A 12,071-nucleotide genomic window follows, 5' to 3' on the forward strand; every position below is an offset into this window, starting at 1 on the left:
ATAAAAATATAGAGTATTTTAAGCAAAAAAATCAAAACAAAACTTTACTGTCTTGCTACTTTTGTACATTTGAGAGTATTTTAGGCCAAAATATATATATATATATTTTGAAGCCTGTTAAAAGTATGTAAAAATGTTCAGCACAATTTACCTGTTTTATAAAAAAAAAAAAAAAGAGTATTAATGCAAAAAAAAAAAAAAAAATTGTTGTCCTGCTACTTTTGTACATTTGAGAGAATATTTTATGCCCCCAAAAATATTTTGAAGCTTGTAAAAAAATATGTAAAAAATATCAGGTGCGGAAAGCATTTTTTGAAACAATTGAGTGTAAATTAAAGATAAAAAAGAGTATTTTAAGCAAAAACTAAGCAAAACATTGCTGTCCTGCTACTTTTGTACATTTTGAGAGTAATTTATGCAAAAATACCAGGCGCCATCAGCATTTTTTGAAATGATTTACAAAACTAAAAACTTATTTTGACTAAACAGGTGGTGCCTATATGGTATTTTCTATGTATTTCATGGAAACAGAGTATTTTATGCCAAAACACATAGGAATAATAGAATAATATTCAGGCTAAAAGCAGGGAAATGGCCAAATGATAAAGAAAGCCCAAAAGGTGTCTTGAAACATTGACTCTTACATTTGAGCAGGGTTTTCTTTAGGTTGAAAGAGTCAAGTTGACAAGAAAAGCTTGTCTGTTCCTCCTGGAAAAGCACGAGTCCCATTCCCCATCTGGAGCTGGTGAAACATGGATATAAAAGCAGTCTCCACCCCAGAGCCCTTCGCTTACGGCCATACCACCCTGAACACGCCCGATCTCGTCTGATCTCGGAAGCTAAGCAGGGTCGGGCCTGGTTAGTACTTGGATGGGAGACCGCCTGGGAATACCAGGTGCTGTAAGCTTTTATCTTCTTTTGTAAAGCCTTCAACAGACAAAGAAACAAAGAAACACAGTATGTGTGCATATTTTGAAACTAAAGTGGAACCAAAAACACAGTCAATTTGACTTTAAAATCACACATTTTTGTACAAACTGCCATTTAGAATATGGACAGCAGAGGGAGCTGTCCTGCTACTTTTGTACATTTAGAGTCTTTTATGACCAAAAAATATATTCTGAAACTTGTAAAAAAGGATGTAAAAATACCAGGTGCTGAAAGCAATTTTCAACGCAATTGACCTGTTTAATAAAAAATAAAAAAAGAGTATTTATGCCCCAAGAAACCCCTGAGAAACATTGTTGTCCTGCTACTTTTGTACATTTTGAGCGAGTATTTTATGCCCCAAAAATATTTTGAAGCTTGTAAAAAGTATGTAAAAAATACCAGGTGCTGAAAGCATTTTTTAAACAATTGAGTGTAAAATAAAGATAAAAATATAGAGTATTTTAAGCAAAAAAATCAAAACAAAACTTTACTGTCTTGCTACTTTTGTACATTTGAGAGTATTTTAGGCCAAAAATATATATATATATATTTTGAAGCCTGTTAAAAGTATGTAAAAATGTTCAGCACAATTTACCTGTTTTATAAAAAAAAAAAAAAAAGAGTATTAATGCAAAAAAAAAAAAAACATTGTTGTCCTGCTACTTTTGTACATTTGAGAGAATATTTTATGCCCCCAAAAATATTTTGAAGCTTGTAAAAAAATATGTAAAAATATCAGGTGCGGAAAGCATTTTTTGAAACAATTGAGTGTAAATTAAAGATAAAAAGAGTATTTTAAGCAAAAACTAAGCAAAACATTGCTGTCCTGCTACTTTTGTACATTTTGAGAGTAATTTATGCAAAAATACCAGGCGCCATCAGCATTTTTTGAAATGATTTACAAAACTAAAAACTTATTTTGACTAAACAGGTGGTGCCTATATGGTATTTTCTATGTATTTCATGGAAACAGAGTATTTTATGCCAAAACACATAGGAATAATAGAATAATATTCAGGCTAAAAGCAGGGAAATGGCCAAATGATAAAGAAAGCCCAAAAGGTGTCTTGAAACATTGACTCTTACATTTGAGCAGGGTTTTCTTTAGGTTGAAAGAGTCAAGTTGACAAGAAAAGCTTGTCTGTTCCTCCTGGAAAAGCACGAGTCCCATTCCCCATCTGGAGCTGGTGAAACATGGATATAAAAGCAGTCTCCACCCCAGAGCCCTTCGCTTACGGCCATACCACCCTGAACACGCCCGATCTCGTCTGATCTCGGAAGCTAAGCAGGGTCGGGCCTGGTTAGTACTTGGATGGGAGACAGCGCCTGGGAATACCAGGTGCTGTAAGCTTTTATCTTCTTTTGTAAAGCCTTCAACAGACAAAGAAACAAAGAAACACAGTATGTGTGCATATTTTGAAACTAAAGTGGAACCAAAAACACAGTCAATTTGACTTTAAAATCACACATTTTTGTACAAACTGCCATTTAGAATATGGACAGCAGAGGGAGCTGTCCTGCTACTTTTGTACATTTAGAGTCTTTTATGACCAAAAAATATATTCTGAAACTTGTAAAAAAGGATGTAAAAATACCAGGTGCTGAAAGCAATTTTCAACGCAATTGACCTGTTTAATAAAAAATAAAAAAAGAGTATTTATGCCCCAAGAAACCCCTGAGAAACATTGTTGTCCTGCTACTTTTGTACATTTTGAGCGAGTATTTTATGCCCCAAAAATATTTTGAAGCTTGTAAAAAGTATGTAAAAAATACCAGGTGCTGAAAGCATTTTTTAAACAATTGAGTGTAAAATAAAGATAAAAATATAGAGTATTTTAAGCAAAAAAATCAAAACAAAACTTTACTGTCTTGCTACTTTTGTACATTTGAGAGTATTTTAGGCCAAAAAATATATATATATATTTTGAAGCCTGTTAAAAGTATGTAAAAATGTTCAGCACAATTTACCTGTTTTATAAAAAAAAAAAAAAAAGAGTATTAATGCAAAAAAAAAAAAAACATTGTTGTCCTGCTACTTTTGTACATTTGAGAGAATATTTTATGCCCCCAAAAATATTTTGAAGCTTGTAAAAAAATATGTAAAAATATCAGGTGCGGAAAGCATTTTTTGAAACAATTGAGTGTAAATTAAAGATAAAAAGAGTATTTTAAGCAAAAACTAAGCAAAACATTGCTGTCCTGCTACTTTTGTACATTTTGAGAGTAATTTATGCAAAAATACCAGGCGCCATCAGCATTTTTTGAAATGATTTACAAAACTAAAAACTTATTTTGACTAAACAGGTGGTGCCTATATGGTATTTTCTATGTATTTCATGGAAACAGAGTATTTTATGCCAAAACACATAGGAATAATAGAATAATATTCAGGCTAAAAGCAGGGAAATGGCCAAATGATAAAGAAAGCCCAAAAGGTGTCTTGAAACATTGACTCTTACATTTGAGCAGGGTTTTCTTTAGGTTGAAAGAGTCAAGTTGACAAGAAAAGCTTGTCTGTTCCTCCTGGAAAAGCACGAGTCCCATTCCCCATCTGGAGCTGGTGAAACATGGATATAAAAGCAGTCTCCACCCCAGAGCCCTTCGCTTACGGCCATACCACCCTGAACACGCCCGATCTCGTCTGATCTCGGAAGCTAAGCAGGGTCGGGCCTGGTTAGTACTTGGATGGGAGACAGCGCCTGGGAATACCAGGTGCTGTAAGCTTTTATCTTCTTTTGTAAAGCCTTCAACAGACAAAGAAACAAAGAAACACAGTATGTGTGCATATTTTGAAACTAAAGTGGAACCAAAAACACAGTCAATTTGACTTTAAAATCACACATTTTTGTACAAACTGCCATTTAGAATATGGACAGCAGAGGGAGCTGTCCTGCTACTTTTGTACATTTAGAGTCTTTTATGACCAAAAAATATATTCTGAAACTTGTAAAAAAGGATGTAAAAATACCAGGTGCTGAAAGCAATTTTCAACGCAATTGACCTGTTTAATAAAAAATAAAAAAAGAGTATTTATGCCCCAAGAAACCCCTGAGAAACATTGTTGTCCTGCTACTTTTGTACATTTTGAGCGAGTATTTTATGCCCCAAAAATATTTTGAAGCTTGTAAAAAGTATGTAAAAAATACCAGGTGCTGAAAGCATTTTTTAAACAATTGAGTGTAAAATAAAGATAAAAATATAGAGTATTTTAAGCAAAAAAATCAAAACAAAACTTTACTGTCTTGCTACTTTTGTACATTTGAGAGTATTTTAGGCCAAAAAATATATATATATATTTTGAAGCCTGTTAAAAGTATGTAAAAATGTTCAGCACAATTTACCTGTTTTATAAAAAAAAAAAAAAAAGAGTATTAATGCAAAAAAAAAAAAAACATTGTTGTCCTGCTACTTTTGTACATTTGAGAGAATATTTTATGCCCCCAAAAATATTTTGAAGCTTGTAAAAAAATATGTAAAAATATCAGGTGCGGAAAGCATTTTTTGAAACAATTGAGTGTAAATTAAAGATAAAAAGAGTATTTTAAGCAAAAACTAAGCAAAACATTGCTGTCCTGCTACTTTTGTACATTTTGAGAGTAATTTATGCAAAAATACCAGGCGCCATCAGCATTTTTTGAAATGATTTACAAAACTAAAAACTTATTTTGACTAAACAGGTGGTGCCTATATGGTATTTTCTATGTATTTCATGGAAACAGAGTATTTTATGCCAAAACACATAGGAATAATAGAATAATATTCAGGCTAAAAGCAGGGAAATGGCCAAATGATAAAGAAAGCCCAAAAGGTGTCTTGAAACATTGACTCTTACATTTGAGCAGGGTTTTCTTTAGGTTGAAAGAGTCAAGTTGACAAGAAAAGCTTGTCTGTTCCTCCTGGAAAAGCACGAGTCCCATTCCCCATCTGGAGCTGGTGAAACATGGATATAAAAGCAGTCTCCACCCCAGAGCCCTTCGCTTACGGCCATACCACCCTGAACACGCCCGATCTCGTCTGATCTCGGAAGCTAAGCAGGGTCGGGCCTGGTTAGTACTTGGATGGGAGACAGCGCCTGGGAATACCAGGTGCTGTAAGCTTTTATCTTCTTTTGTAAAGCCTTCAACAGACAAAGAAACAAAGAAACACAGTATGTGTGCATATTTTGAAACTAAAGTGGAACCAAAAACACAGTCAATTTGACTTTAAAATCACACATTTTTGTACAAACTGCCATTTAGAATATGGACAGCAGAGGGAGCTGTCCTGCTACTTTTGTACATTTAGAGTCTTTTATGACCAAAAAATATATTCTGAAACTTGTAAAAAAGGATGTAAAAATACCAGGTGCTGAAAGCAATTTTCAACGCAATTGACCTGTTTAATAAAAAATAAAAAAAGAGTATTTATGCCCCAAGAAACCCCTGAGAAACATTGTTGTCCTGCTACTTTTGTACATTTTGAGCGAGTATTTTATGCCCCAAAAATATTTTGAAGCTTGTAAAAAGTATGTAAAAAATACCAGGTGCTGAAAGCATTTTTTAAACAATTGAGTGTAAAATAAAGATAAAAATATAGAGTATTTTAAGCAAAAAAATCAAAACAAAACTTTACTGTCTTGCTACTTTTGTACATTTGAGAGTATTTTAGGCCAAAAAATATATATATATATTTTGAAGCCTGTTAAAAGTATGTAAAAATGTTCAGCACAATTTACCTGTTTTATAAAAAAAAAAAAAAAAGAGTATTAATGCAAAAAAAAAAAAAAAATTGTTGTCCTGCTACTTTTGTACATTTGAGAGAATATTTTATGCCCCCAAAAATATTTTGAAGCTTGTAAAAAAATATGTAAAAAATATCAGGTGCGGAAAGCATTTTTTGAAACAATTGAGTGTAAATTAAAGATAAAAAAGAGTATTTTAAGCAAAAACTAAGCAAAACATTGCTGTCCTGCTACTTTTGTACATTTTGAGAGTAATTTATGCAAAAATACCAGGCGCCATCAGCATTTTTTGAAATGATTTACAAAACTAAAAACTTATTTTGACTAAACAGGTGGTGCCTATATGGTATTTTCTATGTATTTCATGGAAACAGAGTATTTTATGCCAAAACACATAGGAATAATAGAATAATATTCAGGCTAAAAGCAGGGAAATGGCCAAATGATAAAGAAAGCCCAAAAGGTGTCTTGAAACATTGACTCTTACATTTGAGCAGGGTTTTCTTTAGGTTGAAAGAGTCAAGTTGACAAGAAAAGCTTGTCTGTTCCTCCTGGAAAAGCACGAGTCCCATTCCCCATCTGGAGCTGGTGAAACATGGATATAAAAGCAGTCTCCACCCCAGAGCCCTTCGCTTACGGCCATACCACCCTGAACACGCCCGATCTCGTCTGATCTCGGAAGCTAAGCAGGGTCGGGCCTGGTTAGTACTTGGATGGGAGACAGCGCCTGGGAATACCAGGTGCTGTAAGCTTTTATCTTCTTTTGTAAAGCCTTCAACAGACAAAGAAACAAAGAAACACAGTATGTGTGCATATTTTGAAACTAAAGTGGAACCAAAAACACAGTCAATTTGACTTTAAAATCACACATTTTTGTACAAACTGCCATTTAGAATATGGACAGCAGAGGGAGCTGTCCTGCTACTTTTGTACATTTAGAGTCTTTTATGACCAAAAAATATATTCTGAAACTTGTAAAAAAGGATGTAAAAATACCAGGTGCTGAAAGCAATTTTCAACGCAATTGACCTGTTTAATAAAAAATAAAAAAAGAGTATTTATGCCCCAAGAAACCCCTGAGAAACATTGTTGTCCTGCTACTTTTGTACATTTTGAGCGAGTATTTTATGCCCCAAAAATATTTTGAAGCTTGTAAAAAGTATGTAAAAAATACCAGGTGCTGAAAGCATTTTTTAAACAATTGAGTGTAAAATAAAGATAAAAATATAGAGTATTTTAAGCAAAAAAATCAAAACAAAACTTTACTGTCTTGCTACTTTTGTACATTTGAGAGTATTTTAGGCCAAAAAATATATATATATATTTTGAAGCCTGTTAAAAGTATGTAAAAATGTTCAGCACAATTTACCTGTTTTATATATATAAAAAAAAAAAAGAGTATTAATGCAAAAAAAAAAAAAACATTGTTGTCCTGCTACTTTTGTACATTTGAGAGAATATTTTATGCCCCCAAAAATATTTTGAAGCTTGTAAAAAAATATGTAAAAAATATCAGGTGCGGAAAGCATTTTTTGAAACAATTGAGTGTAAATTAAAGATAAAAAGAGTATTTTAAGCAAAAACTAAGCAAAACATTGCTGTCCTGCTACTTTTGTACATTTTGAGAGTAATTTATGCAAAAATACCAGGCGCCATCAGCATTTTTTGAAATGATTTACAAAACTAAAAACTTATTTTGACTAAACAGGTGGTGCCTATATGGTATTTTCTATGTATTTCATGGAAACAGAGTATTTTATGCCAAAACACATAGGAATAATAGAATAATATTCAGGCTAAAAGCAGGGAAATGGCCAAATGATAAAGAAAGCCCAAAAGGTGTCTTGAAACATTGACTCTTACATTTGAGCAGGGTTTTCTTTAGGTTGAAAGAGTCAAGTTGACAAGAAAAGCTTGTCTGTTCCTCCTGGAAAAGCACGAGTCCCATTCCCCATCTGGAGCTGGTGAAACATGGATATAAAAGCAGTCTCCACCCCAGAGCCCTTCGCTTACGGCCATACCACCCTGAACACGCCCGATCTCGTCTGATCTCGGAAGCTAAGCAGGGTCGGGCCTGGTTAGTACTTGGATGGGAGACAGCGCCTGGGAATACCAGGTGCTGTAAGCTTTTATCTTCTTTTGTAAAGCCTTCAACAGACAAAGAAACAAAGAAACACAGTATGTGTGCATATTTTGAAACTAAAGTGGAACCAAAAACACAGTCAATTTGACTTTAAAATCACACATTTTTGTACAAACTGCCATTTAGAATATGGACAGCAGAGGGAGCTGTCCTGCTACTTTTGTACATTTAGAGTCTTTTATGACCAAAAAATATATTCTGAAACTTGTAAAAAAGGATGTAAAAATACCAGGTGCTGAAAGCAATTTTCAACGCAATTGACCTGTTTAATAAAAAATAAAAAAAGAGTATTTATGCCCCAAGAAACCCCTGAGAAACATTGTTGTCCTGCTACTTTTGTACATTTTGAGCGAGTATTTTATGCCCCAAAAATATTTTGAAGCTTGTAAAAAGTATGTAAAAAATACCAGGTGCTGAAAGCATTTTTTAAACAATTGAGTGTAAAATAAAGATAAAAATATAGAGTATTTTAAGCAAAAAAATCAAAACAAAACTTTACTGTCTTGCTACTTTTGTACATTTGAGAGTATTTTAGGCCAAAAAATATATATATATATTTTGAAGCCTGTTAAAAGTATGTAAAAATGTTCAGCACAATTTACCTGTTTTATATATATAAAAAAAAAAAAAGAGTATTAATGCAAAAAAAAAAAAAACATTGTTGTCCTGCTACTTTTGTACATTTGAGAGAATATTTTATGCCCCCAAAAATATTTTGAAGCTTGTAAAAAAATATGTAAAAATATCAGGTGCGGAAAGCATTTTTTGAAACAATTGAGTGTAAATTAAAGATAAAAAGAGTATTTTAAGCAAAAACTAAGCAAAACATTGCTGTCCTGCTACTTTTGTACATTTTGAGAGTAATTTATGCAAAAATACCAGGCGCCATCAGCATTTTTTGAAATGATTTACAAAACTAAAAACTTATTTTGACTAAACAGGTGGTGCCTATATGGTATTTTCTATGTATTTCATGGAAACAGAGTATTTTATGCCAAAACACATAGGAATAATAGAATAATATTCAGGCTAAAAGCAGGGAAATGGCCAAATGATAAAGAAAGCCCAAAAGGTGTCTTGAAACATTGACTCTTACATTTGAGCAGGGTTTTCTTTAGGTTGAAAGAGTCAAGTTGACAAGAAAAGCTTGTCTGTTCCTCCTGGAAAAGCACGAGTCCCATTCCCCATCTGGAGCTGGTGAAACATGGATATAAAAGCAGTCTCCACCCCAGAGCCCTTCGCTTACGGCCATACCACCCTGAACACGCCCGATCTCGTCTGATCTCGGAAGCTAAGCAGGGTCGGGCCTGGTTAGTACTTGGATGGGAGACCGCCTGGGAATACCAGGTGCTGTAAGCTTTTATCTTCTTTTGTAAAGCCTTCAACAGACAAAGAAACAAAGAAACACAGTATGTGTGCATATTTTGAAACTAAAGTGGAACCAAAAACACAGTCAATTTGACTTTAAAATCACACATTTTTGTACAAACTGCCATTTAGAATATGGACAGCAGAGGGAGCTGTCCTGCTACTTTTGTACATTTAGAGTCTTTTATGACCAAAAAATATATTCTGAAACTTGTAAAAAAGGATGTAAAAATACCAGGTGCTGAAAGCAATTTTCAACGCAATTGACCTGTTTAATAAAAAATAAAAAAAGAGTATTTATGCCCCAAGAAACCCCTGAGAAACATTGTTGTCCTGCTACTTTTGTACATTTTGAGCGAGTATTTTATGCCCCAAAAATATTTTGAAGCTTGTAAAAAGTATGTAAAAAATACCAGGTGCTGAAAGCATTTTTTAAACAATTGAGTGTAAAATAAAGATAAAAATATAGAGTATTTTAAGCAAAAAAATCAAAACAAAACTTTACTGTCTTGCTACTTTTGTACATTTGAGAGTATTTTAGGCCAAAAAATATATATATATATATTTTGAAGCCTGTTAAAAGTATGTAAAAATGTTCAGCACAATTTACCTGTTTTATAAAAAAAAAAAAAAAAGAGTATTAATGCAAAAAAAAAAAAAAAATTGTTGTCCTGCTACTTTTGTACATTTGAGAGAATATTTTATGCCCCCAAAAATATTTTGAAGCTTGTAAAAAAATATGTAAAAATATCAGGTGCGGAAAGCATTTTTTGAAACAATTGAGTGTAAATTAAAGATAAAAAGAGTATTTTAAGCAAAAACTAAGCAAAACATTGCTGTCCTGCTACTTTTGTACATTTTGAGAGTAATTTATGCAAAAATACCAGGCGCCATCAGCATTTTTTGAAATGATTTACAAAACTAAAAACTTATTTTGACTAAACAGGTGGTGCCTATATGGTATTTTCTATGTATTTCATGGAAACAGAGTATTTTATGCCAAAACACATAGGAATAATAGAATAATATTCAGGCTAAAAGCAGGGAAATGGCCAAATGATAAAGAAAGCCCAAAAGGTGTCTTGAAACATTGACTCTTACATTTGAGCAGGGTTTTCTTTAGGTTGAAAGAGTCAAGTTGACAAGAAAAGCTTGTCTGTTCCTCCTGGAAAAGCACGAGTCCCATTCCCCATCTGGAGCTGGTGAAACATGGATATAAAAGCAGTCTCCACCCCAGAGCCCTTCGCTTACGGCCATACCACCCTGAACACGCCCGATCTCGTCTGATCTCGGAAGCTAAGCAGGGTCGGGCCTGGTTAGTACTTGGATGGGAGACCGCCTGGGAATACCAGGTGCTGTAAGCTTTTATCTTCTTTTGTAAAGCCTTCAACAGACAAAGAAACAAAGAAACACAGTATGTGTGCATATTTTGAAACTAAAGTGGAACCAAAAACACAGTCAATTTGACTTTAAAATCACACATTTTTGTACAAACTGCCATTTAGAATATGGACAGCAGAGGGAGCTGTCCTGCTACTTTTGTACATTTAGAGTCTTTTATGACCAAAAAATATATTCTGAAACTTGTAAAAAAGGATGTAAAAATACCAGGTGCTGAAAGCAATTTTCAACGCAATTGACCTGTTTAATAAAAAATAAAAAAAGAGTATTTATGCCCCAAGAAACCCCTGAGAAACATTGTTGTCCTGCTACTTTTGTACATTTTGAGCGAGTATTTTATGCCCCAAAAATATTTTGAAGCTTGTAAAAAGTATGTAAAAAATACCAGGTGCTGAAAGCATTTTTTAAACAATTGAGTGTAAAATAAAGATAAAAATATAGAGTATTTTAAGCAAAAAAATCAAAACAAAACTTTACTGTCTTGCTACTTTTGTACATTTGAGAGTATTTTAGGCCAAAAAATATATATATATATTTTGAAGCCTGTTAAAAGTATGTAAAAATGTTCAGCACAATTTACCTGTTTTATAAAAAAAAAAAAAAAAGAGTATTAATGCAAAAAAAAAAAAAACATTGTTGTCCTGCTACTTTTGTACATTTGAGAGAATATTTTATGCCCCCAAAAATATTTTGAAGCTTGTAAAAAAATATGTAAAAATATCAGGTGCGGAAAGCATTTTTTGAAACAATTGAGTGTAAATTAAAGATAAAAAGAGTATTTTAAGCAAAAACTAAGCAAAACATTGCTGTCCTGCTACTTTTGTACATTTTGAGAGTAATTTATGCAAAAATACCAGGCGCCATCAGCATTTTTTGAAATGATTTACAAAACTAAAAACTTATTTTGACTAAACAGGTGGTGCCTATATGGTATTTTCTATGTATTTCATGGAAACAGAGTATTTTATGCCAAAACACATAGGAATAATAGAATAATATTCAGGCTAAAAGCAGGGAAATGGCCAAATGATAAAGAAAGCCCAAAAGGTGTCTTGAAACATTGACTCTTACATTTGAGCAGGGTTTTCTTTAGGTTGAAAGAGTCAAGTTGACAAGAAAAGCTTGTCTGTTCCTCCTGGAAAAGCACGAGTCCCATTCCCCATCTGGAGCTGGTGAAACATGGATATAAAAGCAGTCTCCACCCCAGAGCCCTTCGCTTACGGCCATACCACCCTGAACACGCCCGATCTCGTCTGATCTCGGAAGCTAAGCAGGGTTGGGCCTGGTTAGTACTTGGATGGGAGACAGCGCCTGGGAATACCAGGTGCTGTAAGCTTTTATCTTCTTTTGTAAAGCCTTCAACAGACAAAGAAACAAAGAAACACAGTATGTGTGCATATTTTGAAACTAAAGTGGAACCAAAAACACAGTCAATTTGACTTTAAAATCACACATTTTTGTACAAACTGCCATTTAGAATATGGACAGCAGAGGGAGCTGTCCTGCTAC

At 33.5% G+C, this 12,071-nt stretch overlaps 9 non-coding genes across 9 annotated transcripts; all 9 read left to right on the forward strand.

Annotated features, from left to right (window-relative positions):
• The first annotated feature begins 788 nt into the window (after positions 1–788).
• On the forward strand, positions 789–907 carry LOC140356781 (5S ribosomal RNA). The gene has a single exon (XR_011926091.1). It is a non-coding gene; the product is annotated as a 5S ribosomal RNA (ribosomal RNA).
• Positions 908–2,160: 1,253 nt separating this feature from the next.
• Positions 2,161–2,281, forward strand: LOC140356898 (5S ribosomal RNA). The gene has a single exon (XR_011926205.1). It is a non-coding gene; the product is annotated as a 5S ribosomal RNA (ribosomal RNA).
• Positions 2,282–3,533: 1,252 nt separating this feature from the next.
• LOC140356900 (5S ribosomal RNA) lies at positions 3,534–3,654 on the forward strand. Its single transcript, XR_011926206.1, has one exon. It is a non-coding gene; the product is annotated as a 5S ribosomal RNA (ribosomal RNA).
• A 1,252-nt stretch (positions 3,655–4,906) lies between these two features.
• On the forward strand, positions 4,907–5,027 carry LOC140356902 (5S ribosomal RNA). Its single transcript, XR_011926208.1, has one exon. It is a non-coding gene; the product is annotated as a 5S ribosomal RNA (ribosomal RNA).
• A 1,254-nt stretch (positions 5,028–6,281) lies between these two features.
• Positions 6,282–6,402, forward strand: LOC140356903 (5S ribosomal RNA). Its single transcript, XR_011926209.1, has one exon. It is a non-coding gene; the product is annotated as a 5S ribosomal RNA (ribosomal RNA).
• A 1,255-nt stretch (positions 6,403–7,657) lies between these two features.
• On the forward strand, positions 7,658–7,778 carry LOC140356904 (5S ribosomal RNA). The gene has a single exon (XR_011926210.1). It is a non-coding gene; the product is annotated as a 5S ribosomal RNA (ribosomal RNA).
• Positions 7,779–9,033: 1,255 nt separating this feature from the next.
• LOC140356782 (5S ribosomal RNA) lies at positions 9,034–9,152 on the forward strand. Its single transcript, XR_011926092.1, has one exon. It is a non-coding gene; the product is annotated as a 5S ribosomal RNA (ribosomal RNA).
• Positions 9,153–10,406: 1,254 nt separating this feature from the next.
• LOC140356783 (5S ribosomal RNA) lies at positions 10,407–10,525 on the forward strand. The gene has a single exon (XR_011926093.1). It is a non-coding gene; the product is annotated as a 5S ribosomal RNA (ribosomal RNA).
• A 1,252-nt stretch (positions 10,526–11,777) lies between these two features.
• Positions 11,778–11,898, forward strand: LOC140356843 (5S ribosomal RNA). Its single transcript, XR_011926152.1, has one exon. It is a non-coding gene; the product is annotated as a 5S ribosomal RNA (ribosomal RNA).
• Positions 11,899–12,071: the final 173 nt, after the last annotated feature.

Source organism: Eucyclogobius newberryi, unplaced genomic scaffold, assembly GCF_026437365.1.
Source record: "Eucyclogobius newberryi isolate DKJ021-1_F unplaced genomic scaffold, fEucNew1.0.hap1 SCAF_12, whole genome shotgun sequence".
NCBI classification, from domain to species: domain Eukaryota; kingdom Metazoa; phylum Chordata; class Actinopteri; order Gobiiformes; family Gobiidae; genus Eucyclogobius; species Eucyclogobius newberryi.